The following is a 27,874-nucleotide window of genomic DNA, read 5'->3' on the forward strand; positions in this document are numbered from 1 at the left end:
GAGGCCAAGATGGGTGGATTGCTTGAGCTCAAGAGTTCCAGACCAGCTTGGCAACATGGCAAAACCCCATCTTTACAAAGAATACAAAAAAAAAAAAAGTTGCCAGGCATAGTGGTGCCCACTCTGGTCCCAGCTACTCGAGAAACTGAGGTGGGATACTTGCTGGGGCCCATGGGGTGGAGGTTGCAGAGAGCTGAGATTGTGCCACTGCACTCCAGACTGGGTGACAGAGCAGGACCCTGTCTATAAAGAAATAAATGGAATATCTCTTTCCTGGCTCAGGTCTGGCCACCGAAGGACATACTGTTGTGGCTCATTACTCAGCTGGTTGGTTGGCTCGAGGCTTTTATGTCATTTCTCTGAAGAGTCGTCTCTCTTGTGCTCTTCTGAAGTTGACCATGTTCTTGACTTCTAACATCTTTGCCCTAAGTTCCTGTACCAGTTTTGCAACTTCAGTTTGTGAGTTTTTCCACTTAGGCTTTGTGGTTATTTCAGCGCGTTCCATGTAAGAGATCATCAGACCCCTCCAGGATTTCTCTGCAACTGTCCTCTGGAGACTGAGCCAGCACACCTGCTGCTCCTGGGCCTGGGGCTCCACTGAAATTGGAGGCCCAGCTATGGGTTTATTGTCTTCATTAGTAATTATATTAATTAATTAATACACAAAGTAAAACTGCAAGGATTTCAACCTGTTCATGTTGTGGGTTTGGTAAGAATAGTTTTCGTATACATTTTGAGTGTTCTAATTAGTAATTAAATCTTCATTAAATAATGACTATGTAATGGACCGGGCGCAGTGGCTCACACCTCTAATCCCAGCACTTTGGGAGGCTGAGGCAGGCAAATCACCTGAGGTCAGGAGTTGGAGACCAGCCTGGCCAACATGGTGAAACCCCGTCTCTATTAAAAACACAAAACAGTAGCAGGGCGTGGAGGCGGGCACCTGTAATCCCAACTACTTGGGAGGCTGAGGAAGTTGCAGTGAGCTGAGATTGTGCCATTGCCCTCCAGCCTGGGCAACAGAACAAGATTCTGTCTCAAAAAAAAAAAAAAAGAAAGAAAGAATATATAATGTCTGTTTGTGCTTACTTGTTTCTGGGTTTTAAAAGCAGACCACCTCTGTGAAGATTTTCTATTTCTTTCTTCTTCAACTTTTTCTTTTCTTGTTTTTATTTTTTTTTAATAGAAACATAGCTCATTGCAATCTCGAACTCTTGGCCTCAAGGGATCCTCCCACCTCAGCCTCCCAAAGCATTGGTACTATAGACATAAGCCCCTACACCCAGCTCATTTTTTGTTTTCTAAACTCTACTTTTGTATTTTTTATTTCTATTATAATCTTGATGTGTACACATTATGATTTACAGGGTTATTTTTAAATGTACTTTTATTGAAAGTGTATAAAATTAGAATATATTTTTATTTAAAATTGGTATAAACATTAAAAATTAATTTTTTCATGTTTTTAAAGAAGTTATTTTTCTTCTAAAATGCTTAAAATTAATATCACAAGCAAAATAAAATTCCAGTAACTAAAAATTTTAGTGAAATTTATTTACCTGAAACTGAATTTTTACATTTAATTTTTTGACATTTTGATTAAATGCTATTAAATTTTTTTATCAAAAACAAGCCTATTCACAATTCTACATTCAGTGTTCATCAGCTAAAGTAGAGAATTACAACCATGTTCCACGCATGTTACAACTAGACCTCCTTAGTTAATCATGTTTAGGAGTAATGTGAATTATTAATATTGCAAAATGTTGCTCAGGCCCCATGTGAAACTGTTGGAAAGTCAAGCCAGTTCGTGGAGCTTCTGGAACTGCTTGTCAGAACACAAAGAAAAGCCGTGAAAGGGAAGCTCAGCACAATGAGAAATTATCATTGATTAGGCAAGAATCCGTCAGTCTTGTAGGAGGAGGGATAAATTGTGTCACATCTAGACAATGGAATATTATTCAGCAGTAAAACTTGATAAGATATTAAGCCATGAAAAAACACAGAGGAAACATTAATGCATATTGCTAAGTGAAAGAAGCCAATCTGAGGCTGAGTGCAGTGGCTCAGGCCTATAATCCTAGCACTTTGGAATTACAGGCTGAGTTGGGTAGATAAGGAGGTCAGGAGATTGAGACTATCCTGGCTAACATGGCGAAACCTCGTCTCTACTAAAAATATAAAAAATTAGCTGAGTGTGGTGGTGGGAGCCTGTAGTCCCAGCTACTTGAGAGGGTGAGGCAGGAGAATCACCTGAACTCAGGAGGTGGAGGTTGCAGTGAGCCGAGATTGTGCCACTGAACTCCAGCCTGGTCAACACATCTCAAAAAAAAAAAAAAAAGAAAGAAAAAGAAAAAAGAGGCCAATCTGAAAAGGCTACAGGCTATTTGATTCGAACGATATGACATTTTGGAAAAGACAAAACTATGGAGACGGTAAAAAGATCACCGATTGCCATGAGTTAGGGGAAGGGAAGAATGAACAGGTGGACCTCAGAGGATTTTTTAGGGCAGTGAAATTGCTCTGTCTGATATCGAAATGATGGATACATAACATAATGATCCATAAATCATTATACATTGTCCAAGCCCATAGATATACAACACCAAGTGTGGATCTTAATGTAAAGTATAGACGGGTGGTTATTATGTCAATGTAGGTTCATCAATTGTAACAAACGTCCAGGCATGGTGGCTCACCCCTGTAATTTCAGCTACTTGGGAAGCTGAGGCAGGAGGATTGCTTGAGCCCAGGAGTTCAAGACCAGCCTGGGCAACATAAGGAGTCCCCTTGTCTCCAAAAATAATGCTACTATTACTGAGACTTTCCAGAGCATTTTGCATTTCTATAAAAAGAAAAGAGAGGACTCTACTTCATAACCTCAGGGTAGGACAGGATTTTTTAAGCAAAACACAAAAGATTGATAAGTTCAAGTACATTAAAATTCAGAATTCTCTCAACAAAAACTTGGACAATATACTTGTAATATATAACAAAAAATTAGTATTCAGAATATAGACAAATGAGAAATAATGAGAAAAACAACAACACAGTAGAAATGGGCAAAAGACATGAATAGACATCTTATAGGAAGAGTAAACTGGATTGGCCAATTAACATGTCAAAAGGTGCTCTACCTCATTTGTAATCAGGAAAATGCAAATTAAAACCACAATGGACTGGGCAAACAGCTCACACCTGTAATCTCAGCACTTTGTGAGGCTGAGGAGGGAGGATCATTTAAGCTCAGGCTGAGGGGGAGGATCGTTTGAGTCAGGGTTTCACTAACCTGGGCGACATGGTTTGTCTCTACAAAAAATACAAAAATTAGCCAGGTGTAGTGGTGTGCACCTGTAGTCCCAACTATTCAGGAGGCTGAGGTGAGAGGATTGCTTGAGCCTGGGAGGTAGAGATTGCAGTGAGCAGAGATCACACCACTGCACTCCAGCCTGGGCAAGAGAGTGAGAGACTCTGTCTCCATTTGAAAAGACAAAAGAGAAGAGAAGAAAAAGGTTTGTTGCAACTGAGCCTGCATCCATAGGGTGCTGAGTACATTTAGCCCAAAGGAGGACTAGTTACTCTTATTAGGGAAGAGAAAAGGAGAAATATATCAAAATGAGTCTGGGAAATTAAAAGCTTTTTTCTGGCTGAGAAAAGCCTAAGGGATTTTACATTTAATTTTTTTGAAACTTTAAATGTTATTAAATATTGTTTATAAAATAAGACTATTCACAATTCTACATTCAGTATCCATCAGCTAATGTAGAGAATTACAATCACGTGCCATGCATGTTACAAGTAGACCTATGTAGTTAATATAATGTAGGAGTCATGTGAATTATTAATATAGCAATAATAATTTGCTCAGGCACCATGTGAAACTGTTGGAAAGGCAAGCCAATTCATGGAACTTCTGGAACTGTCCATTGGAACACAAAGAGATGGAAGGAGGAGAGAGAAGCCAAAACCCTGAAGAGCTTTGGCGGAATTACCTACTTTGGGGTAAAATAGAAAAAACCTTTTCTTTCCCCCAGCCCATTTCTGGAGCAGCCTCCAAAATGGCTGAGAGTAGGTGCTGAGAAAACATACCTGTAAGACAGATGGCCAGGTAGGAAGCATGGTTCAGTTAGTGCTTTTTCTTTAAAGAGTAGTTGCTTAGGAACTATTTCTCCTTTTGTTTACTCATTGTCTTTATTCCAGTGGAATAACAACATTATTTGGAAAATCAACCTTTGGTATTTACCAGCTCCTATTAGTGGATATGTAGTTTGGATAGAGGCTGTGCCATCCTCCTCTCAGGCACCTTACGTGGCTTGAAACCATGTCCACACCGGAAGAAGACATGTCCTCCATTAAGGGCATCCATGAAGATCAATGAATGGCCCAAAGTGATTCCTAAGGAGGGTGAATCTGTTAACTGCAAATGTGGTTTCAGAGCGGAGTGTGGCACCTGAGTTCCAGTCGCCAGCAGGCCACCACCTCTGGTTCCACCTCCAAAGTAGTTTTTAAGTCTGTCCAGTCTCCCTTCTCTGCTGACACCGTAGTGCAATCTAAGGTATGATCTCGCACTAGGAACAGCACAATACGCCTCTTAACTAGCTTCCAGCTTCCACTCGTCCCACAGTTCAATTCACTTTCTATCTAGCAGCCTGAGACATTCTTTCAAATGTAAGTTGGATTACACTCCTTTTCCATGATTTCTCTAGAACTGTGCTGTTCGGTATGATGGCCGCCAGCCGTGTGTGTCTAAGCAAATTATTTTTCAGTCTTTTGCTATTTTGTTAGGAGGATTATTGTATATAAATTCATGACCGGCATCTGTTGTTCTTCCTTATGCTTTTAACTAGATATTGGTTTTGTACTGTATTTCTTTAAAAATCATTTGAGAAATTATCTATATTTTTATGATTTCAGATACCCATCTAAATTTAAATGAGTTAATTATTTTTTAATGAGCAATCATTTCCTCGGTTATACTAGCTGTGTTTCAAGTGCTGTTAGTCACGTGTGATCAGTTGGGCAACACAGGCATCTAGCGTTTTCGTTTTCCCTGAAAGTTGCATCTGTCTGTACTGCTCTGAAGATGCAGCGGTTTCTCCCTCAAAGCAGCCAGTGGGGCCCAGAGGTCCTCACCAAGCAAGCTGCATGGTCGCCAAGAGCTTTAGGCTTTGAAGGAGTATGGCAAGTTTCATTTTGGGAGCTATTACTTTCTTCTCTCTCTCTTTTCTCTTCTCCCTGCTCAAGCAGGCTCCTACACTTCTTGCCTTCGTTGAGGTTGGTGGCAGCACCTCCTGGCTTTTGTCTAAAAGTCTAAATACACAGAGAAGGATAAAGTTTGAAAGGAAAGGGAAAAATTAAGTTCAGTGTGAAGAATAACGCTTGAGGAGGGAAGAATTTTCTCCAAATTAATGAGAGATTTCCCTACGTTGGGAGAAGAGAGAGAGAGTTGATCAGGTCCCATGGGTAGCCTAGACTAGCACCCCAAGACAGTACATCAGAGGGCAGGAAGGAATGGCTTGAGGGACACCAGGAAGCTGGGTCCTGGGCTGAGCCCTCCAGCCTCATGAAAGGTGCTGGACCTCAGGCACGTCTCAAGCAAAGCAGAGAAGCTGGCCTGAAGCAAGTACCTGGGCCAGGAGAAGTGACCTCTTTCTCAAGACGGTAAGGAGCACAGGTGACGGAGGATCAGGAGACCCCTTTATATCATGGCCCTGGGCAAGATCCCAGAACCCAGACGGAACTCCTGGGAAAAAGAGCCCTCCCAGAGTTAGATATGCCGTGGAATTATGAGGCTGAGGGCTTAGAGTTGATGTCACACCGATTGAGGGTGTAAGAGGATGTAGGGTGTGATTTTTACTCTTTCATAGAACTAGAGCTAGAGTCCAGAGCTGCTTACGGATCAGGTGCTGTAAGTCTTAGTGTCCCTGGGCAATCCCAGCCTGTTGTCCCTTAGATTTGCTTGCTACTCCCTTATTTTGTATAGAAAGCACCTGAGCCCAGAAACGCAAAGGCCCTTGCTCCCAAGTTCCCACAGCAGATGACTAAGAGCATAGGCATTGACATCAGACTGCTGGAGTTTGGCTGTCTGCTCCACCACTTCTTAAGTGCACAACCTGCAGTTGTGCAGCAACTCCTTTAGACAAGGGTAAGATACTCTGACCCACTTGGTTAGAGGTTTGCCATCAAGGCCACTGCCGCGTCTAGCTGTGCAGCCAGCAGAAAATGCAAAACCATTCAAGCACTTTGGTTTCCATTCCAAGATGATCTGCATGACATTTGGGTCAATCCATCTAGAGATGATGATTCTTGCTGTAGAGCTGTGTGTGTCAATCACAAAAAATAAGGGTTCCCAAATTGATTTTTGTGGACTGGTTTCATTTTCTCAGAAAGCTTTTCAGGTCAACGGTGGAAGCTCGGGTGCTGAGAGGAGGTGGCGTGTCTTCACCTACTTTTGCCAGGAATGTCTGGTTGTCACTGTGTTCTGTGGAATAAAATTGGAATCATCAAGCCTTTTGAGGAAGTACAAGGACACTTTAAAGCAGAACATTTATTATCCCAGGAGAATAAGCATAGCACATCTGCCTGGAGGAGATACACACACACACACACACACACACACACACACACACACATATATACGTACACATAGGTTTGTCTTTCCAGAATAAGTTTCTCACAGCAACACAGTGACAGTCAGGAATCTGTGAGTACTCTTTTCCTGTGCTATTTTTCCACCTCAATATGTGAAATTCATTTACAACATCCTCAAAATTAAAGCATAAGGAAAACTAAATGAATAGTTAAAGGGGTAATTAAAAGTAGGCAACTGTCCTCGTTTCTCTCCTAAACTGGTTGATTTATGCGTTGTTGTGGTTTTTTTTTTTTCTGAGAACACAAAACTATTAATTTATGTGTGAAAAGAACAGTGAATTAATCCTAAAGAGCCCTGCAGCCTTTAAAGACCTGAATCATATGTTGAGCTCGTTTAAAACTTGCATAGGAAATTAAGGTAGAATAAAGCCCTTTAATTTGAAAAGTGCATCCATAGTTGCCATCCCTAGGATATCTGCAGGGTCATTATTCAGAAAGGTTAAGGAGGACTTTATTTTTTTACATTCACTATGTATTTCCCAGTTACAGCTCACCATGGTGCATTTCAACTTATAAAGAGAAGGAGATAAAAGCGGGGGGAGGGGAGCTTTTTATTCACTTTCCACTTAATTTCCTTGCTGCCACGCCAGTCCCAGCTTAATGAATGTAATTGCTACCTTTGATGAAAATACTATTATCAAGATCACACATTACATTGGAAAACAGTTTTTCTTTAAACACAGCTACTGCAGTCTCTAATTATGCATGTAACAAGTGTCTCCCAAACAAAAGAGCATGTTGTCTACAATTGCTAGGAATTGGAGCAAGGCAAATTCGAACAAAGGACAGATTAGATTTGCTCCTCGCTCCACAAAGCCCATCCCTCTGATTAATTTCCTGCAAAAACTAAAACAATTCTCTTAAAAGGCGCTCGTCCCCTTCTCCAGAATGATCCATATGCCATTTGGGTCTTTCTATAGGATGATAATGGCCCCTGATTTGAACCCATGTTAGAAAATAAGAAAGGGCTTTTATGAACTTCCTCTTTCATATGCAAATCAGCAGCACAAGATCTTGAGGGATAATGAGCCCCCCAAAAAGTGACTTTTTAGTGGCTATAAAAGAGCTCACTGGTAGGGGAAAATCTGCATGGAGCCTGTTCAACCCAATTATTTTATTAGTTTCAAGAAATGAGGCATCGCTGAGAAAATACTTCTGTGCTTGTTGAGACAGAGGCAACAGCTTTTCTAGGGTGGCCTTTCCTGAAAGACAGTTTCGTGACTTAGGAATATAATTTTTAAATGGATTCACGATTAAACAGCAAGTATACTAGTTAAAGTTTTAGGAGACTCTGGGTTTTAATTGCACTTTGCTATTCATTTAGGAGACTGACTGCACTGGGCAAGTTGTTAGTCAAGTCGGACAGGATCCCCTGGGGTCTTCATTTCTTTCCTTACCCAGTGTGAGAGGGGAGCGGGATGATCCTGTATGTGCAGCTGCTACAATGTCTCCATTCTATGCTCAGCATTACTCAAACCCAGAAGGAAAAAGCCAGCTTAGTCTCCAATACAGTATTAGTTATGAGGATGAGGTTTAGAGTCAGGCTGCCTGGGTTCAAATCTCAAGTCACAACGTACCTCCTGTGTGACATGGGAAATGATCATCTTTCTATGTCTTTATTTCCACAACTTTACTTATTTTTGGTATTTGCTGTATTGTTTATGCATATGTGTGTTTGTATATTTATATACATATATATGTATGTATTTCAACTTTCATTTTAGGTTCATAGAGTACATATGCAGGTTTATTACTTGGGTCTATCGTGTGATGCTGAGGTTTGGGATCCAACTGATCCCGTCACCAGAAAGTGAGCAGAGTACCCAAGAGTGAGCTCTTCAACCCTTGCCCCACTGCCCCAGTTCCCCTCTGGTAGGCCTCAGTTTCTATAGTTATCACCTTTTTCTTTTCTTTTTTTGTTGTGATGGAGTCTTGCTCTGTCACCCAGGCTGGAGTGCAGTGGCGCAATCTCGGCTCACTGCAACCTCCAGCTTCCAGGTTCAAGCAATTCTTCTGCCTCAGCCTCCCGAGTAGCTGGGACTACAGGCGTGAGCCATCACACCTGGCTAATTTTTTTTGTAGTTTTAGTAGAGATGGGGTTTCACCATATTGCCAGGCTGTCTCAAACTTCTGATCTGGTGATCTGCCCTCCTCGGCCTCCAGTGCTGGAATTATAGGCGAGAGCCATCACACCTGGCCTATTGCTATCTTTACCGTGTTTACTCAACGTTTAGCTCCCGCTTGTAAGTGGGAACACGTGGTGTTTGATTTTCTGGTCCTGTGTTAATTTGATCATATTTCCTCAACTTTAAAATGAAGTTAACACCAAAAGGACAGTGAGAATTAAATAAAAGCACACTTGTAAAACGCTTCCATAATACCTGGTACATAGGAGGTACCTATTCAATCAATTTTACTTGTTACTCTCATTATTTAAGAACTGGAAGACCACCGGTGCTTGATGAAATGAATTTCCTTTTTTTTTTTTTTTTTTTATTCTTGCTGCTGGTGGTAATAAGGTGCATGTCACAAACCACATACTTCCTTATGTTAAACTTACTATATTGCATTTACTTGTATACCACATTATAAGCTTATAGAGGACGGGAGCCATCACATGCGATCAATAAATATATGTTCAAATATTTGAAGTGTTCAAATATATGAAATATGCATATCAAATATATAAAGTCAGAGAAATGAATTTCTTACAACAAGCATCTTTTCTAAACTCATTTGAGCTTATTATTTCAAAATTATCTACCAACTATTTTTCAAATCACCATTGCTAAAAAGTTGCAGAATGTTATATATTGATTTTAATTGCCTCTTCTAATCAATTCTTTTTTTTTTTTTAAGAGACACTGGGGATCCCTGTCCTGTATTATTAGAATTGGACAGAGGAAGGGAGAGGCAAAGATGTAGGAACAATTGTGCATTTCCCTGGAAGAGACTGAGTCCTCCGGAAGAGGCTGTTTAAATTGTAAAAGAATGAGATTGGCAAGAGTATAGTCCACTTTCTTTTTCTTTTTTAAAGGAGAGAAGGAGAGGAAGAAAGAGGAAGAAAAAGAGAGAGAGAGAACAGGAATATTGCTTCATTCTAAAAATGGGTATTAATAATGGCTGATCAATATTTTGTGTATTTAAAGTGGACAATGTATATTTTGTGTATTTAAAATGGAGAGCTCTATAAATATTTATTGAGTTTACTTGTTCTGGATCTGAGTTCAAGTCCTGGATATCCTTATTAATTTTCTGTCTCGTTGAGTCTAAATCTCGTTATGGGTCTTATGTATCTGGGTATGAAGATCTCTTATTGTTGCATTGATCCTTTTACCACTGTATCTTTGTTGCTTTGAAATCTATTTTATCCAATGTAAGAATTGCAACTCCTGCTTTTTGTTTATTTATTATTTTTGCTCTCCATTTGGTTGGTAAATTTTTTTCCAACCCTTTGTTTTCAGTCTTTGTGTATCTTTGGATATACCGTTAGATTTTGGCTGTATCTTTTGATGGGGGGATTTAGTCGATTTAAATTTAGGGTTACTGCCATTTGATGTTAACTGGCTATTTTATCCATTCGTTGATGTAAATTCTTCTTTATGTTGATGCTCTTTACTTTTTGGTATATTTTTAGAAAGGCTCATACTGGTTGTTCCTTTCTATGTATAATGCTTTTTTCAGAAGTTTTTGTAAAGCAGGCTTGGTGGTAATAAAATCTCTGAGTACTTGCTTGTTCATAAAAGATTTTATTTTTCCTTCAATTGTGAAGCTTAGTTTGACAGGATATGAAATTCTGGGCTGAAAATTCTGTTCTTTAGGTATGTTGAATATTGGCCCCCACTCTCTTCTGGCTTGTAGAGTTTCTGCTGAGAGATCTGCTGTAAGTCTAATAGGCTTCCCTTTGTGGGTAACCTGACCTTTTTCTCTATCTGCCCTTAGTATTTTCTCCTTCGTTTCAATCCTGGTGAATCTAACGATTATGTGCCTTGGGGTTGCTCTTCTTGAGGAACATCTTTGTGGTGTTCTCTGTATTACCTGGGGTTGAATAGTGTCCTGCTTTGCTAGATTGGGAAAATTTTCCTGGATAATATCCTGAAGAGTATTTTCCAGCTTGGATTCATTCTCTCCATCACATTCAGGTACACAAATCAAACTTATATTAGGTCTTTTCACATAGTCCCATATTGCTTGGAGACTTTGCTCATTCCTTTTTATCCTTTTTTCTCTATTCTTGTCTTGTCATTTTATTTCATTAAGTTGATCTTCGACCTCTGATATCCTTTCTTCTGCTTGATCAATTCGGTTATTTAAACTTGTGCATATTTCACTAAGTTCTCTCGTATTGTATTTTTCAACTCTGTTAGTTCATTTATATTCCTCTCTATATTGTCTATTCTCTATATTGTGAATTGTCTCTATATTGTGAATTTCCTAAAGTACTGCCCACTGTCTGCTTGAGTCTTGGGGAAATGACAAGGAAGTGTCATCCTGGATTGAACCTTATGCCTATCCAAGGATGGGAAGACTGACAGAACCCAATTTAAAGAGGTCACAGTCAGGTCTGGAGCTGCCTTTGGTAAAGCTCTACTACGTTAGAAGTGACTTGATTCTTTTCAGAGGCTCCTGTCAGATATGGTCCAGAGAGAGCCAGCAGAGCAAACGCCAAATGAAGCATGCTGCCTGCACTGCTCTTTCTCACAGGAACGAGGCTTCGGATACATCAAAAGAACCACCACACTCCTGGCTCTTCATTGTCTTAGGATTATTCATTACCTGCATCCAGATCGTTTCCTTAGGGCAGTGAAAGCCGTCATAAAGCTATGCTCACTGAAGAACTGAGTACCTATGAAAGTAGCACCCACTTGAACGTCCCCCTGTGCTGAACTCTAGCTGTCTTTGCTCAACCCTGATCGTCTTTACTGTCTGTCTCACTAATTGTCAGATGTTCCAACAATACTTTGCAAAGCCCATATAAATTGATGACAAATGAAACTGTAAATTGTGCCACAGTTGCAGGATTTCATGGAGTTGTGAAAATGACACTGGAGAGCCATTAGAATTCTATGAAAAGCCATTGACAAATGAGGATCTGGCCATTCTTGAGTTAAAGAAAAAAATGGGCAAGAGGGATGACACAGTCGACACTCAAAAGAGAATCATTTGAGTGCCGTGGATTAAGATGCTCTTGTGAAAATGCATGAAGCCTTTGGATAATTTTGCAAAAATGACACTCTAAGACCATGCTGTGAAAATCAACCACAAAGAATGGCCCACAGAGTGAGCCATCATACAATTTTGCACTGAAAAACGTATACCCCCCCAAATTAACATTTGATTCCTTCTTTGTTCAGCCTAAGATTATAGGTGCAATTATAGCCTTAATCTAAAAATGAGATACATCTATATTCATAAATTTTAAGGCAAATTATAAGTTTCAAGACAAACTCTACATCAACCTCTTCTGTTTTCACCATTTATTAGGAGAGGGTCCCTATTTTAAATAGATTTGTTTAAAGTGGAATTTTTCCCTGCACAAATCTGCTAGTCCAGCAAGGACCTCATGTACTGCAGGTGATATCTTGGGAGCCCCAGGAGATAGCACACACCCTTCTACATTAGGGTCTCAATGCTGCACAGCTCCATCCCTTACACACTTTGGTCAGTGTGAGCAGGACACACACACACACACACACACACACACACACACGAATCAGTTCCCCTGAGCTTTCACCTGCAGATTCCAGGTGAAGTCAGGCTCTCCGGGTCTGTGTTATCCTGGTAGGGAGGGCTTTCCCAATTCAGGTGGCTTCCACATTGCAAAGTACTCTGTGACTGGTGGTCAGAAGGAAAGGGGCCAGGATCACCTCACAGAATATGAAGACCAAACTCCGAAAATACCACCCTCGCCAACTGTCCCATGAGTCATAGAGAGAGTGATGGGGCTGAGAGTCAGCAGAGAGTCCAGAAATGCCCGTCTGCATCCACAATTCTGTTACCTTCCAGGAGGGCCCTTGAAGCAGTGCACCTGCCACCTGTTCCTGGACACAGCCCTGGAGGAGGAACAGCAATCTTGATTTCTCAGAAGCAGGAGTGGAGGTGCTGGGACCAGCCCAAGGGCACCCAGTGGGTGCTGAGAGCCAGGGCAGCCTGAGCACGGGTGGAGGGCTCTTCAAAGCACCCCCAGGAAAGCCTCACACATCCATCACTCCTACCATTCCTCATGCTGCCTGGAACTCTGGAAATTGGCTGCTGAGATCGCTCTAAGGAGCCTCAATGGGGGCACAGTGTTACAGACAAGAGAGCTTTAAGGCAGCATCTCTGAGTCTCGATGGCCTCACAAATGACCAGCCATTTCCTGGTCCACTGGTCAGGGAATTAGCATACTGTGCGTGGGAGCCGCCTCCATCTGTCTTCTGTGCTCCTCATTACCAGCGGCAAGGTGGAATCGGCACCTAACCTTTGAGTCCATGAAGGGTAATGCCCCAAACACTCTTGAGAAGATGCACTGCCCTGTGACGGCCATATCATGGGACTCTGGAATGTCTTCAGCGGGCCCATGCAGGCCACATCTGTGTCTGAGGCCCAGGGAGCAGGTGGACCCCACAAAGAGTAAGGGGTCGAGGTAGGAGCCCTGGCCTCTCTGCTGGTTCCATGCACTGTTTGTGGGGGTCTCGGGCTGGTTGCTTGTCCTCTCTGGCCTCATCAGTAAATCAGGGGTCGTCCCGGCAGGTCTGAGAGGTACTCTGAGCCCCGACTCCAGGGCTGCCTTCGCAAGAAGCCTTTTTATAACTCAGTCCTCACCTTCTCCCAGTCCTGGGAATCCAGCCACGACTCCATTAACTCCCCCTAGCCCCCAACTCCGTGGCCTCCCACAGGCTCTGACCCATCTCCCCCTGCCCTTAGCTGCATCCTCCAGTTCAGTCTCAGCAGCTTCTCCACTGCACTCAGTGGGAGAAAGTGGCCCCGGCTTCTTCCCTGTATTTGCTTCTGGCCACAGCTGCAGACTAGGTTGGAGGACAGAGTCTCCAGGAGAAGGAAAGGGAGACAAGGATGAGACAGGGTGCCTAGGATGTCCTGCCTTCGAGAGGGAACCTTCTGAGGTCTCCTGGCTCCTGGAGCCGTGACCTCTATCCTGCAATGCAGCTGGTGTTTGTGGACAATGCAAGCTGAGCCACTTGGGGCTCCCATCCTACACAGGACCAGGGTCTGTGCGAAAGGACATTTAACCACTGCTGGGTGACCCAAACAATTGGTTGCAAGGTGTTCTTTGTAAATCTTCCAGGTATAGTTTTTTTTTAAATTGTAGATTGCACAGAAAGGCCCCACGGTGGGCCCGGAAGTTCAGGGCTGAGACAGAGTTGGGTTGGACCACACTGTGGGATGTGACCTTGGACAAGTTCTTTCTAGAATTTGAAGTTCAGTTTATTCATTAGTTAAATGGGTGGTTGAACCAGATCCTGGCTACAAAACTTCCCAGCCCTGATCTTCCAGGGGACTCGAAAAATGCTGGAAGGGACTGGAGAATGTGCCGACTCAGGGGCTTCCCAGCCTTGTTTTGCAGAGTGGTAAGTTTTGGACCAAAGAAATTGGACCACGTGATTCGAATGCCCAGCAGCTCGGGGCTGTTACAGTGGGGGTATGACTGACCAGAGACCAGGAAGTGCCATCTGGCTTCCAGGCAGCTCTGTCTACCCTGCAGGGACTCTGAAGTTTCCCTAGATCTGACCTTCTCCCTATGGGGAGGAGAAGAGGGGTCATGGCTGAGGCAGCCTCACGGCTTAGTTAATTTCATCCACTTGTCCACCCATCTGAGGCTGCATTCATACCATGAGTGCTTGTGGAGCTCTTGTTTGTCCCTCAAGACTCCATTCTGTTTTATGCCCTGCTGTCCCCCTGCCCACCCCCAGGAATAATGAGGCCCACCTCTCCCTGCCTGTACCGCCACCGTCACCCAGGCCATCCCTCTACAGTGGCACCTGGAAGGCTTCACAAAAGACAGTGAGTCTGTAAACCCCTGGGGGCAGGGCTTTCTGTTCCCCAGTACTTGGTACAGCAGGTGCTTAATCAAGGTTTGCTGAATGAATTAATGAACATGGGGAAGAAGTGAGATGAGCAGGTATGGGGGATGGCATTCCAGGGGGAGGGACAGTGGAGGCAAAAGTCAGTGGAGGGGAATGGCATTCCAGGGGGAGGGGCAGTGGAGGCAAAGGCCAGTGGAGGGGGATGGCATTCCAGGGGGGGGGGCAGTGGAGGCAAAGGCCAGTGGAGGGGGATGGCATTCCAGGGGGAGGGGCAGTGGAGGCAAAGGCCAGTGGAGGGAAACAGCCCAGTGTCCAGGGATCTGGCCATGATCAACACTGATGAACGTGGGGGCACCCTAATGCTCTGTTTTGTTCCTCATCTCACAGACACTTGGGTATTTGCCTTAATATCTATATTATTCTTTGGACTGTGGGTCCCACAAGCCTGTCTGACTATCCACAGGGCTTCGCTTGCAATCTATCACATAGTAAGTGCTTAATAAGTGCTCCTTAAATGGATTAATTGGATAGGGTAGGAGGGCAAAAAGGTGGACTCTACAGGGACTGTATGACAGCCCCACAGCCACTAGAGATCCCACGGCATGGCAGGTGCTGAATCAAGGTTGGCTGAATGAAGTAATGAATTCGAGGAAGAAGTGAGATGAGCAGGTGTGGTGAGCAGGTGTGATGAGCAGACGAGTCCCTTACATGGTTGCCATAAGAAAGGCAGGACGCTCAGTTAAACAAGAATTTCAGATAAGCAATACGTTTCTTTGTGTGTGACAGAGTCTCACTTTGTCACCCAGGCTGGAGTGCAGTGGTGCAATCTTGGCTCACTGTAGCCTCCATCTCCCAGATTCAAGCGATCCTCCCACCTCAGCCCCTCAAGTAGCTGGGACGACAGGCATGTACCACCTCTCCAAGCCAATTTTTGTATTTTTTGTAAAGACAGGGTTTCGCCATGCTGCCCAGGCTGGTTCTGGAACTCCTGGGCTCAAGTATCCACCTGCCTCAGCCTCCCAAAGTGTTGGGATTATAAGAGTGAGCCACGACACCCGACCAACAATAAATAATTCTTTGATAACTGTGTCCAAAATATTGCACTGGACATATTTATTAATAAATTATTGTGTTCTGAAACTCAAATTGGACTCATGTTTTTTGGTGGTGTCATTTGTTTATTTGTATATTTGTTTTTTGTATCTTATTTTTTAAAGTTTGTTTACTTTTTGCTAATCTGGCAACCTACTATTCCCCCTTTTCACTTGGCCATAATCATTCCTGGCTTTTATCATCAGTATGACTATGACCTCTTAGTCACGAGAGGCTGCTGGAGCACCAGCCTTCATGCTTGTGATTTAGGAAAGGCCAAGGATAAAAGGAGAAGGGACGAAAGGACACCTCTCTCCCATCTGAGTCAGCTCTCTGTAAGAGATCTCCTCCACTAAATATGAATGTGCACTAGATTTGTTCTTTGATAATAATAAGGAATTATTATTTACTTTGTTATGTGTAAAAGGTATTATGGATTTATAAAGAAAATTCCCTTCCTTTTTGGAGATGCACCCTAAAATATTTAAAGATAAGATATCATGATGTCTGTAATTTATTTTTAATTATTTTCAGAAAAAAAAAACAAATATGGCAAAATGTTAACAACGATTACATCTGGATGGTGGGTATATATGGATATCCATTACCCTTGTCTCTGGACCTTTATGCTTGAAAATTTTATTTATGGGATTTTTTTTTTTGAGATGTAGTCTCAGATTGTTGCCCCAGCTGGAGTGCACTGGTGCAATCTCCATTGACTACAACATTTGCCCCTCAGTTCAAGCAATTCTCCTGCCTCAGTCTCCAGAGTAGCTGGGATTACAGGCATCTACCATCACACCGGCTAATTTTTATGTATTTTTTTTAGTAGAGATGGGGTTTTACATGTTAGCCAGGCTGGTTTTGAACTCCTGACCTCAGGTGATCCACCCACCTTGGCCTCCCAAACATTTCCTAATAGTTTTGAGCTGGGCCCAGTGGCTCACATCTGTAATTCCTGCACTTTGGGAGGCCAAGGTGGGAGGATTGCTTGAGCCCAGGAATTTGAAGCTACAGTGAGCTATAATTCACCACTGTGCTCCAGCCTGGGAGACAAGATGACTCCAACTCTTAAAAAATAAAAAGGAGTTTTTCTTTTATTCTTTTTAAAATTATTTTCTATTTATTTATTTAAATATATATATTTTTATATATATATATTTGTGTGTGTGCGTGTGCGTGTGTGTGTGTGTGTGTGTGTGTGAGACAGACTCTTACTCTGTCACCCAGGCTGGAGTGCAGTGGCCTGATCTTGACTCACTGTAACTTCTTCCTCCTGGGTTGAAGTGATTCACCTACTTCAGCCTCCCAAGTAGCTGGAATTACAGGCACATGCCAACATGCCTGGCTAACTTTAGTATTTTTGGTAGAGATGGGATTTTGCCACGTTGGCCAGGCTGGTCTCGAACTCCTAAGCTCAGGGGATCCGGCTGCTTTGGTCTCCCAAAGTGCTGGGATTACAGGCCTGAGCCACTGCGCCCAGCCTGTTCTTTTTTTTTAAAGGACAGATTACCCGTAATCCTTGCCCAACAACATTGGCTTTCTTCTCATTCCCTTGCAGAATGGGAGGCTGGGAAGTGAAGTCTGTGAGCTGGGTACACTGATGCCTGATACAATCAACATTCAGTCAGTGAGGAGGAGGGGGAGAATGGATGTCAGGCAGGAGTTCACAGCCAGCGCTCAATTTCTCAGCCCCCTCTGCACAACGCACGGAGGAGCAGGGCCGTGGTGCCTGAAGTGCTGCTTTGCCTTCCTTGTTGAAACCAGCAGCCCCTCCTGGTCTCACCCAAACCCTTAGAGAATTTCTTCCCTTAGTACCGTGACTAAGAATCACCAATCTCTCACCCCAGGAAGAGGAGACCTGCTGAGCCCCCAGTCTGTGCATGAGACAGCTGGTATGCTCTGTGTGTCATACCAGTACCTGTATGATCTTTGCCAGGGTAATTGAACCTTTCTGGAGCTCTGTGATCACCTCTTTGAAGAATACACAGCCCAGCCCCTTCCCTCCCTCATTAGATGGAACTAAATTTCCCAGCTTACTGGGTGGGCCTACTTGGGGGGAGAAAAATCCTTGAGCAGAGATCCTGAGCTGCTTTGTCAGGTGAGGCCGCCTATGCCACTTGCTTTCCTTTCTGCCTTGATGTCCTAGTTGTCATCTACCAGAAACTGGTGGTACCAGGCATAGTGTTCAGTGTATAGAACAAGATGTTGAAGCCATGGATAAAGACACATGTTATCACACTCTGCATATATGGCACATAGTAGGCCTGCTATGAAAATATGGGTGATCCAGGAGGCAGAGGTTGCGGTGAGCCGAGATCACACCATTGCACTCCAGCCTGGGTAACAAGAGTGAAACTCCATCTCAAAAAAAAAAAAAGAAAAAAGAAAATATGGGCGAAGGCGGGGAAAGCAGGTCCTCTGGTCTGTCAACTGACTGATGAATGAATAAATAAGTGTGGCACATCCATTATTTGGCCATAAAGAGGAATACAGTCCTCTTTATGATGGAGGCTCACACTGCAACCTCCACCTTTTGGGTTCAAGTGATTCTCATGCCTCAGCCTCCTGAGTAGCTTGGACTACAGGTGCATCCACAACACTGGGCTAATTTTTGTATTTTTAGTAGAGATGGGATTTCTCCATGTTGGCCAGTCTGGTCTGGAACACCTGGCCCCAGGTGATTCACCTTCCTTGGCCTCCCAAAGTGCTGGGATTACAGGTGTGAGCCACCGTGCCCAGACAATAAAGCAGTTTTTTAATATGAAAAAGTCCTGGTGTGGTGGCTCACAACACTAATCCCAACACTTTGGGAAGGCCTAGGTGGGTGGATTGCTTGGGCCCAGGAGTTTGAGACCAGCCTGGGCCACACGGTGAAACCCCGTCTCTACAGAGAATATGAAAATTAGCCTGGCGTGGTGGTGTACGCCTGTAGTCTCACGTACTTGGGAGGCTGAGGTGGGAGGATCACTAGAACTCAGGCGGCGGAAGCTTCAGTGAACCGTGATCATGTCACTGTACTACAACCTGGACAACAGAGCAAGCACCTGTCTCAAATTAATAAATAATGAAAGGTTAAAAAATGGGAGATGTTTGTATCCATGGCAACAGTATCAACAATATGTCGCCCAGGAGGCCCCCTTGGCCGATAGCAATCAGAAAGATTCCCAGCATTGGCTGGAATTCCAGAAGCGGAGTCCAGCTGGAACAGTGGGGTGAGGAGCTGGGGGAGGAGCCCTGCGTGGCTCCTGCCAGTAGCGAATGGCTCAAGCTAATGCGAGGGCCTCCACTTACACGTATTGATCGTTTACCTCCCTCTGTTCCCCACGCTAGATCTATGAGCAAGGAGAAAGGAAAAAGGAGTTCAAGTTTAAACTCTTATCACTAAAGTGAGTCTCCCTCTCCATTAAAAACTATCCAGACCCTGTGGCAGGAATGCGCTCTGTTCTTGGGGCATAAATTTGTGTGTGTGGAAAAAAGACTTATTGGTGAATTTAGCAGTATTTTTCGTTGAACTGGCAGTTGCTAACCATTACACCAGTATTTATTTGATTCTTAAAGAGTACAAAACCATGGACCACAAATAAAGAAGATGGAGTAATAGTTTGTGGCTGGGCCACTAGCTTTAAACTTGAAATGAAGTGTCCAGTTTTGAGTTACTGTGTCCAACCACCATTTGTACAGTTTGAAAAGCGGGGGCATTTTTCCAGGCTGTCAGTGTGACTATAGTTCATTCCCATGAATGATACCGCTGAAGGAGCAGTTGTTCTGCTATGAGCACCTCACTCATGACCAGAATATATTAAATGTATTAATCTGTGCCTCCCGGCATAATTTAGGAAGGCCCTCTATTTGACACATTCCTGTACATCCTTGTTTTATTGCCTGCTCCCGCAGGTAACAATGTCTCAAAAGTCTTGCTCCTGAATGAAGTTAAAATTACATGTCACCCAATAGCATATGCAGTTTTGTGGCTTATTTTGCTGTCAAAATTACCACCGTGCAACAACATGAGACGTTAATGGGGACGTAGGGTGATTTACCTCTCGGGCTCTGGGCTCGGTGGTGAGGGAGGACTCCTCCGTCCACGTGGCCACATGCGAAGGGAAGCTGTGGCCACCTCTGTCCTTCCACTCTGCCTTCAGTACTCAAACCGTGTCCCTGATCATGGAGGCCTTTCCCGAGAGGAAACTAAGAGGTACTTGAGATTCTTTGCTTGTTTTAAGTCTCAAAGGGAAAACTGCAAATGCCAAACAGCTTGGTCTTCCACCAACAAATAGGATGCATAACTTTTTCCTAGTTAGACAGGTGCTACTGTCTGTTGAGAATGGGCCCAACACTTACTGTAGAAATGTGTAATTTTAAGGCCAGTGGGAGCAGCTCTGATTTACAAGCTGATGTAGTGTTTTTCTACCCTGCCAAGCCTACATCTTTGGAATGTTTATAATCTCGAGTAACAAGAAAGCCATAAAGCCAGGTTGTGTCTTTTACTGAGATTACGGATTCTCCATCTAGGAAGAAAATGGAATGTAGTTTAAGCCAGCCTGGGAGCCTGGACTAGTGGCTGCACTCGGAGGTTCACGGGTCCCAGGCACTTTTGCTTGTGTGAGCACCTTCCTCTGTAAGAAAGAAAAAACCATATATATATATATATATATATATACACACACAACTTCATGAGTACCAAGACAAATATAATCAGCTGGGCATGGTGGCTTATGCCTATAATCTCAGCACTTTGGCAGGTTAAGGCAGGAGGATTACTTGAGGCCAGGAGTTTGAGACCATCCTGGACAATGTAGAGAGACCATGTCTCTTTTAAAAAAATAAAATTATTGTTTAAAAAAGATATAACTTTCCTAAGTGAGAGAAGAGAAAAATATATAAAAATAAAACAAAAAGACAGATATACTCGAGGCTGGATTTATTATTGTGCAGTCATTACCATTATATTCATTTTTTTCTTTCTGACTTTAAAAGAAATGAAAATAGAAACACTTCTGTGGGCCCTAGCCACTGTGCCTGCTGTAGCTGATGGGTGCGGCAGCCCGGACTTGGCTGCAGGCTCGAAGTTTCCAGTCTTTCCCTGGGAGTTTATTTCAAGGCAAGGACAATCCGATCATGGCACCTCATGGAGAGGCTTAGCTGAAAGGCATCCCACTTCCCCATCTTGGCACACAGTGTTTGCCATGCCTCCCCCTGGGGCAACCCCAGGCCTCTTCCTTCCCTGGTCTCCTCCCTCTCCCGTTGATTTGTTTTTATTTTAATAAATAGGCCAGGGCCTCTGCTATGGATTTTTCTGTGCATTTGAGAGCTGGGGACAATTCACGAGTGCGAGAGCAGAGCGCTCCACCTGCGGGCGTGGCTGGCCACAATGATGGGAAAGCACGTTAGTAATGGGCCACCGCGGCTGACCCTCGACCTCATCGACCGCTGCCCCTCTCACCAGCCAAGTTCTGCTGTCCAGGCAGCTGCAAAGGAGTTTAAAGGGCAGCCATCGTCCTTGGTCAGCCAGCCTCCCATTAATAACGTTTGCATCTGTGACAATGACAAACCTGCAGTACTTGAGGAGAGTTTATTAAGGTCAGTCTATAAATAAGAATTAAAAATTTTTAAAAAATGGGTTGACACAGATGAACAGATGGATGAATGAAGTGATTGGGTGAAACAATAAATATAAGAGTGGACAAGGAGCTCCCAGAGCTGGCCTGGAAATCAGAGGCCCAGCCCAGTCTTTCTCCTGCCTCGCCTGAAGCTTAGATTACGTGAGGACACTCAGAACTTGTAGGTTTTGTGAATCTAGGTGCTGGCTAATATTTTGTCATTTAATGCCTGTTCTCTCAGCTGATAAAAAGAATTGCAGCCATTTCTCTATGTCAAGCCCATAACTGAGAGCTGGTAAAATTTAAATGTCTCATCTGTCCTCAGGCTTGCATGCAGATGACCTTACCCGGGAGCTTGGCTCCAGGCCTGCGGGTGAGTGACAGTTCCCTGGCTTGCCCAGCTGGCTCTTGCTGTCTCAGGATGGACTGCCTGAGCAAGCTGGCCGGAGGGATTGCCAGCCAGAAGTGTGTCTTCCTGCAGCTTGGTCCTCTGTCTCAGAGAGTGGGATTCTCCCCCATAGTCCACGGGTCTTCGGGGTTTTGGTGCAGACCATCCCAGTCTACTTTCTCAACGAAGTGGCCTCTGCTCTGTTGGCCTTTTCAATGATCGTGATGATTTTTCATCGTATATTTAAGCAACTCTTTTCGACGTTCTTTTGCATCCGTTAGCTCATTTGGCCCTTACAAGTAGCCCCGGAGAGACTCAGAGCAAATTGGATTAGCTCCATTTGGAAGATGTATGGGGCACAGAGAGGTCAGGCTAGTCTGAGGTCACTCCACATGTAGGAGCAGAACCAGGTCACTGTTCACTAAATGTAGGAAGAAGAAGGGGAAAGAAGGCGGGGGGTAGGAAGCCCAAGTGCTGCAAAGAAATGGAGCATAGCCAGCTTTCTACCCACTGGGAATACATGTTTGCAGAAAGTTAACTTGTGTTTGCTTCTGTGACAACGAGGGAGCGCTATGGTAGCTCTTCAGGGATGTCAGACCGGAAAGAACCTTCAGAGTCATCACGTTGTTAGGATGTGCCGTGTTATTCCAAATAGAGGAGGAGATGTCACCGTGTCTCACCCTTTAGAAAGAACAATTAGGTGAAAGTACCCATGGTAACTAATTCTCAGTTAAGCAGAATCATCAACAAACCAGAATGTCCCAATAGGAAAACAGGCAATGGACAGGGCGGTGAGTTCTTCTAAATGCTCTGCCCTCTGTTAGTTCTCAGATCCCCCATGACCCAACTCAAACTGGAGGGTCCTCGGGGTACAGCACAGATCGGGAGCTGTGCAGAGCTCAGAACCACAGGCAAGAAAGAAGGAAGACTTCAGAGCTGGAGTCTAAAAGAGAGGATTCTGCTATTCGATTCAGCTTATCACATGTCGACTGAGCGTATCTCCCATGCCAGACCCTGAACCAGGAGTACCAGGGTGGGGACACAGTGAAGTGACTCCAGTCCCTGAGCTTCAAGTGGAGGACAGCAAGTATGTGACTAATTGTGAGATGCACTGTGAAAACTGTGTCAGTAGTGTAGACACTTCTGCCATGAAGATCTCTACCATAGGAAAGGAATTCTAGGAGGGCTTCACAGAGGAGGTGTCCCAAAGAAACAGAGCTTGAAGAAAAAGTGGGAAAATCCCATATGGGAAAGGAAATGGCATGCAGGTGCTATAGGCTGTGTCCCCTCAAAATTCATGGGTTGAAGCCCTTACCACCAGAACCTCAGAATATGACTGTATTGGGAGTTATGGTCTTTAAAGAGGCAAATAAAATTAAAATGAGGTCTTTAGGGTGGGCCCAAGCCAATCTGACTGATGTCCTTATCACAACAGGAGGTTAGAACACAGGTAGGTACACAGGAAAGACCTCGTGATACCTGTGAAGACCGTCATCTACAAGCCAAGGAGGGAGCCTCAGAAGGAACAACCCTGTCGACACCTTGATCTTGGACCTCCAGACTCCAGGACCGTGAGGAAATACATTTCTGTCATTTAGGCCACCTAGTTGGTGGTTATGTTTTACAGCTGCCCTAGCAAACTAATACACCAGAAAAGCAAAGATCCCTGGCACATTTCTGGGAGTGGGAATACGTCTGGGTGTTTAGAGCACTGTGGTGCTTTGAAGAGTCCAGGTAGCCAGAAGGGGACAGAACCTGCTTGCTGGAGGCACCGGGACACCCAAGTTCTTGCCTCATTACCAACAGTCATCCTCATGGGAGCCTCATGGCAGCCTTTCCTGGCTCCCAGGGGAAGCTGGACACTCATACTCTTACCCTTTGGGTAAGAGTATCATACCCTTTGCTTTGCTTTAGTGCAAACTTAAAGGCAGCTCCCAGCTCAGCGTGTCCAGCTCCTTCCTTGGGGTCTCCCTAGCAGCAACCACGTGCCTCCCATGTATTTGCTGGGGGTGGAGCCCACAGATCCCTGCATGAGTTGAGGGTTGCCTGCTCTCCTCCAACACCCTTGGCTTGCTAGCGTTCCACCTTTGGAGCTTCCCAGGTCTCCCCCAGTAGACGGCTGCTGGAGGAAACCACTCAACTCAAAGCCACAACCAGCTGGAAGATGTTTTGGAAACTCTCAGCTGACACTGCAGCCTCTGTGGTGTGGGGGAATGTGGTAGGCTGAATAATGGCCCCTCAAAAATATCAGGCCCTAATCCCTCAACCTATACAATTTTCATATACAAAAAATAATCTTTTCAGATGCTTGACATGGTGGATTATCCTGGATTCTCCCAGTGAGCCTTAAGTGCCATCACATGTATCCTCATAGGAGGGAGGGAGAGGGAGATTTTATACACACAGAGGAGAAGGCCCTGGGAAGACAAAGCCGAGAGATGTGAAGATGCTGGCCTTGAAGAGAGTGTGATGCAGCCACAAACCAGGGAAAGCCGGCAGCTACGAGAAGCTGGGAGTGGCAAGGAAGGCTTTTCCCCAGAGTCTCTGAAGGAACAAGGCTTTACCCACATCTTGATTTGATACTGATTTCAAACTTCTGGCCTCGGTAATGGTGAGAGGATAATCCTGTTTTAAGCCACCATGTTCCTGGTCATCTGTTACAGCAGCACAGGAAGCTTATGCAGAGGGGCAGGCCAGGGATCCAGGTGGGTCCCTGACACCTGCTAGTTCCAAGCTCTTAATGCTGTCTCCGATCTCAGTCTCCTCCCCTGCGCTCCCATTGCGCAATGCATCATTACCATTGTGACAGCAAATCCTGGCCTGCCCACATATGCGTTCGGGTCAAGGTGTACCCACAATACTCTAGCCTGGCCTGGGAATCGCAGCATTCCCCACAGGCAGCAGAATGTCATGACCTTTGACCTTGCGATCGGAGAGTCTGAGCAGCCCAGATCATGGGTGTTCGCCTCGACCTTCCCATTTGTTGCACCCAATCTGATGATAAATATGGAGGCCCCAGGAACACTGGCCTGGAAAGGCCCTGACAACTGAAATGTAGCTGAGGCAAGAGGAAAGAAAGGAAATGGCATTTTCTCTCCAAAAGCCTGGGCCTTCTTGAATGACCCATACCCAGGGAGCTCCAGTGTATACCTGGGAGGTGTCCTCCAGCAGTAATCTCAGAGGCCATTGGCCCTGGTCTCCTCCACAGCAATGGGCAGCAATGGGGGCCAAGTCACTGAGAAAGAAAGGGAAAGTGGAAGTGGGGCTGGGGTTAGGTTATGTGTGCATCTGGAAGGGTTTGCCAGGAGATGGGGAGGCCTCATGCTTGAGAGGAACATCCAGGTGTCACCCACTCAGGGGAGCAGGCTGCTCGGGAACCCTCATCCCCAGTCTAGGAGTGGGTCCCGGCCAGAAAACATCCATGAGTTCCAACCAGGTGCAGGGAACTCTTCCTGCAGACACACCTGTGCTGCCTGGCAGCCCACTCTCTTGGGGATCCTGCCCTTCTCTCTGATCCTGAGCCTTAAGTCCAGGGCCAGGGAGAACCATAACTGCCACCTTACAGCAGGGCAGGTTATGGTGACGGCCGTGCCTGGGGTCCACACAGGGTCACTGAGGTGGAGGTGGGAGAGATGGCCCCAGGGGACTGGGGTCAGTGGTTTCTCACAGTGTTCAGATCAAAGTTCAAAGTCAAGGACTTGGGCTTCTTTCAAGGAATGGCAGCCATATTTACCCCATAATCTCACCACAGCTGGTGATGCCCACAGACCTCATCCTCAGCTCCACGTGGCTGTCCTCTCTCTCATAGGGCCAGGGCTTCCACGGTCCCGCCCACCTCAGGGGCATGAAGGTGCCCCTTTCATTTCTTCCCTTCATCCCGCTCTCTCAGTGACATTTTAATCAGTTCAAACTGGAAGGAAATGGTTCCCTAATCACCCTCTGAAAGTCTTTAATTGTTAAAAAATTTTTTTTGCTGCTTCAAGTTTCATTATTTTTAAACAATCCAATTTTACGGGCATTGCATCCTTAATGTGCCCTAATTACGGGGATGTTTTGGTAAAGTGGTGGGTGCTTCATTCAGGAAGTTTCACCTTCTCCAGGAAGAGGCTGCCGTGAGGATCTTCGGGGATTCCTACATCGTTACACATCATAATTAAGCGTGTTTTTTTTTTTTTTTTTTTTTTTAACCAGGGGCTGTGAAGAGGCTTTGTTACAAATTATTAAATTCAGCATAATCAGAACTGGACCAAGAAAACACAAACCTTGCGTAAAAGCAACAAAATGAGCAGCTTCCGATGAATCTTCAGAACGACCTTTGTTAGAGTCCAACCAATCCCTTCTCTCCCCTGTCCCCCGGAAGGATCAGAAGAATGCAACTCTTGTGACTTCCTGTGTGTGGAATGGAGTTGGAAAACCTATGTTGGAGTCCTGGCTCTGCTTTTGAACCAGGACTGTGGCCTTGGGTGAGTTCTTTTCTCCCTGAACTTTGGTTTTCTTATCTGGAAAATGGAGAAAATAGCAATATAAGCTGTCAGGGTCAGTGGAGGTAATAGATCCATGGCTGACAAATGATGAAGGGCCAGATAGACTAGTCAGATACCCGGCCTCTCCCGGAGAATGAATCAGAGGAAGTGGAGGCCTCGTTACCCAAAATTGCTGCCTGCTGGCCAAGCGAGACCATTCCATCCAACATGGGCACTCTGTCCCGCCCTTGGGCCTAAATAAACCTAACATTCCTGCTGCTATTTTGGGGCCTCCACTACCCTCAGGACTCCAAGGTCAAACAACCTGGCATCTCTATTTTCACTCCTGTTAGGGACTAGAGAGACATAAAATGGATATTTCAGAAAGCCCAGTGCGTGGGTCATGGAGCCAATACCAGCACCAGCAAGCCTCTTTGATTTCACTTAAAAGTAAAATTCAGTCAGTCACATAATGGGTGATTCTTTGAAATCCACCACCAATGTTTTTGGTGAATCCTTTTATTAAATAATCACATAATTTCAGTAGGTTGTCCAGGGTCCCGAAAAAAAAAGAAATAATCACATAAGCCTTCAAGCCATATTTCTTGAATAAAATGATTGACCAGATGCATTTAAATAACACAGTTTGAGAGTATCAGTGGAGATTTGGTCGGAACATCTTAAACTACAAATTCTACAAATGGCTTCTTCTTCCTTAAACCTGAGCCTGGTCCCTGTTCAAGGAAGAGGGCAGGATCTCAGCGTCTGCCCTGCAAGCAGTTGGAATACACGAGTGGGGACTTTGTCAATTGGCTCGTTTCCCATGTGCCACGGAATTCTCAGCCCATGCAGATTTATCCTCAGCCTCAGACAGGGGCATTCAGGGTTTAAATATACATATGCATACCAACAGCGCTACTTTCCTTAAAGAAGGGGAGGGCACAGAACAGGCCATGGTCATCTTTGCCCTCTGTGGGTGCCCACCTCCCCGCCATCTGGAGTCATACTGGAGCCGTGGTCACCTGGGCATACTGGCAGATTGTAGAGCCACATGTTTCATTATCTTCTTTCGGCAGGACCTGCCGCTTGTTTATTCTTTGGTGTGAATAAAGATAACTTTTGTTCAGGAGTGAGACAACTTACCAGAGACCTCTTCAGATGCCAGGAAATGGGCCCGGGGACCTCTAGAACAATGAGGGAACACAGACCATCGTCCTATTGAACACTCTGGGGAGCTACTCTGGGGAAATGCTGCTGTTGAAATATGACCAGGGCCCATCGAGAGAAGCCTTGAGGCTGAAAGCAAGAGTTACTCCTGCCAGCAGAAGGGCAGATGGAAGGGACCAGGTGGGCTCTGGGGTGGGGGTTCTGGTGAGGGGCTTCCTGCCCTGGCTGCTGCTTGGCCAGTGGATGCCATTGCCAGACCTCCTGTTCCAGAAGCAGCAGCCTTCCCCCAAGACAGAGTTGGTTCCCAACTCCTCAAGACAAAAGGCACTATGGCAACTAGACATGATTGTTGTGATTAATCACTCCTGACATCTAAAGGGTTTTGCTTCTGAGGTCATCTGGCATAGTGGCAAAGCACACAGACCCAAGGGACAGCACTGCCACCTTCTTCTAGCTGGGGGAGATTGGGGACATCACTGTCATCTC

The sequence above is a fragment of the Callithrix jacchus genome, chromosome 12 (genome assembly GCF_049354715.1).
Source record: "Callithrix jacchus isolate 240 chromosome 12, calJac240_pri, whole genome shotgun sequence".
In the NCBI taxonomy this organism is placed as follows: Eukaryota; Metazoa; Chordata; class Mammalia; order Primates; family Cebidae; genus Callithrix; species Callithrix jacchus.